General features: G+C 51.2%; 1 pseudogene; it reads left to right on the top strand.

The window, feature by feature from the left end:
• The first annotated feature begins 2,116 nt into the window (after positions 1–2,116).
• Positions 2,117–2,236, top strand: LOC136663313 (5S ribosomal RNA; annotated as a pseudogene).
• The last annotated feature ends 574 nt before the right edge of the window (positions 2,237–2,810 follow it).

Consider the following 2,810-nt stretch of genomic DNA (forward strand, 5'->3'; position numbering starts at 1 on the left):
CTGTTGCAAACATAAAATCCTATTATTTGTGGAGAAAAACCCAAGAGGTCAAGGCTGCCACCTCCGGGTGCAAAGGACGCTCTCCAAGCGAGGCCCCCACCCTCCCCAAGTTTGCTGTCACCTGTTGAGTTGAAACCAGCCAGTGGGGGGGGGGGCGCAAACGGGATGCTCACCCACCTGCCTACGCAGCTTGCTGACACCGTATATTCCACCCTTCGCCTTTGGATGAATGGGAGTGTGAGATTTCTGAGCCACATGAATGCATCAAAAGTTTGAAAGACAGGACAATCGCTTGAACCACAACTGCTGCACACCCCACCAGGCCACGAATATCAGTTTTCCGATTCCTTGCTTTGTATAGTGGCTTATTAAAATCTCAGGTGCTTGGCTCAGCTCCCCAAAGCCAGTCCTGTAGCTGGAACAATTTTTCTCATTAGACTAGCATGTGAAGCAAGCGTTTGGGAGGCAGAAATACATGCCGGCTGACTCCGACCAGAAACCTGCCCGCCCCCAATCTGAGGCTGGTTCAGAATGGTGGTGTGGAAAGCCATGCTCCCAAACAATTTATTTTTCTCATTTTAATGCAGCCCTTCCTCCAAGCAGCTCAGGGTGGCACACGAAGTTCCTCCCTTCCTTTTGTGCTCACAACAACCCTGTGAGGTAGGTGAGGTTGAGAAAGAGAGGGTGAGTGGCCCAAGGTCATCCAAGAAGCTTCATGGCTCAGCAGGGATTTTGAACCTGGATCTTCCAGATCGGAGTCCAACTCCCAAACCACTGACTACGCCATCCTGGCTCTATAGTTTCCACTTGCGGCAGAGATATGTGGCTATTGCCTTGTTGCTGAGGCTCTTGGACCTTACACCCCAACGCATTGAAACAGAACCAAGGGCTGACTTCCAGTCTCCCCATGCTTAAATATCTCACTATGGATATAAAGTCACTATTTCTTTACTCAGCGTGTGTTTGGTCTGTGGAACTCCTTGCCACAGGATGTGGTGACGGCATCTGGCCTGGATGCCTTTAAAAGGGGATTGGACAAGTTTCTGGAGGAAAAATCCATTACGGGTTACAAGCCATGATGTGTATGTGCCACCTCCTGATTTTAGAAATGGGCTGCGTCAGATGCAAGGGAGGGCACCAGGATGCAGGTCTCTTGTTATCTGGTGTGCTCCCTGGGGCATTTGGTGGGCCGCTGTGAGATACAGGAAGCTGGACTAGATGGGCCTATGGCCTGATCCAGTGGGGCTGTTCTTATGTTCTTATGTCACATGCCACTTCCCCAAAGACAGCCTGCCCCAGAAGGGGGTGCTCTAGGACTGATGCAATAAGGACACATTTCTGGGAAGACCAGAGATATTCATACCAGTTGGTATGTCTGCAAATACCCATATTCTGCTCCAGTGTGCTGGCTTTGCATGCTGAATTCCAAATGTGCTATTTGAGAGTCTGCGGAATGTTTGAAAAATATTTGGACAAGAAATAGTGCCAGAGAAAGAGACGGCAGGGTCATGTGTCTCTGCAATTCTGCAAACAATTCCGCAAAACATTGGAGGTTGGAACTGGACGCCTCACCGCAAGCACCCCAAAAATTCCAACTGCCTGCTAGTGTCTCTTTTTCAGCCCTGTTTTAGAGTTGTAACTGTTGGATTGAATGGATGTGGGCGAGTGAGTCCTCAGAAGCTGAGCAGTGGAGCCAGTGGCTGGGGAAAGCAGCAGAGACAGCAGGGGGAGGGGGAAGCCCACAAGACTGCTTCAGTGGCAAGCATACGGCTGAGCTGCGCAGGGGGAAAGGAGGAAGATGGATGCCAAAGACGAAGCCAGAAAGTGGGTTTTGAGAGATTTGGCAAGCATATGTTTAAAAACATGCTTCATCATCATTCTGCCAGTGCTGTACTGAAATTGAAAGGTCTGCCCACGTGAGCCTGCCTGCCCCACTGAAGTCTTCAGGAGAAACCGTGTACCACAACCCACCACTGGTATGGGGACGAGGGCAGGGCCTTCGTGGTTGTGGCACTCCAAGTGTGGAACCCCCCTGCCCCAAATTTGGCCCAGTGCCTTCCTTAGCCCAGTGCATTCCTTCCAGCATTCAGCAAAGACAGTCATATTTTGATGGGCATCTTGCAGCAACTGTTACCCTGCAGATGCCCAATCTCATCTGATCTTGGAAGCTAAGCAGGGTCAGGCCTGGTTAGTACTTGAATGGGAGACCACCTGGGAATACCGGGTGCTGTAGGCTTATACCATGATCTCGGACGCTAAGCAGGGTCAGGCCTGGTTAGTACTTGGATGGGAGACCGCCTGGGAATACCGGGTGCTGTAGGCTTATACCATGATCTGGGAAGCTAAGCAGGGTCAGGCCTGGTTAGTACTTGGATGGGAGACCGCCTGGGAATACTGGGTGCTGTAGGCTTATACCATGATCTGGGAAGCTAAGCAGGGTCAGGCCTGGTTAGTACTTGGATGGGAGACCGCCTGGGAATACCGGGTGCTGTAGGCTTATACCATGATCTCGGAAGCTAAGCAGGGCCAGGCCTGGTCAGTACTTGGATGGGAGACCGCCTGGGAATACCAGGTGCTGTAGGCTTATACCATAGTCTTTCGAGACTGAAGGTTGCCAACCAACCAACCTTCTTCAGTCCTGCAGAATCGTGGCTTGGTTGAGGGTTCAGGCTTTGCTGCGGATTCTGCTGCCGTCTCCTCTGTTGCTCTGCTCTTCCACGGTATTGTAAGGTTTGTATCTTGGTGAACGTTTATTGCATTTATCTGCACAGAGGGGCTGAAACAGCTCCGGGATATACAAGCCTGGCCCC

Source organism: Tiliqua scincoides, chromosome 12 (assembly GCF_035046505.1).
Source record: "Tiliqua scincoides isolate rTilSci1 chromosome 12, rTilSci1.hap2, whole genome shotgun sequence".
NCBI lineage: Eukaryota > Metazoa > Chordata > Lepidosauria > Squamata > Scincidae > Tiliqua > Tiliqua scincoides.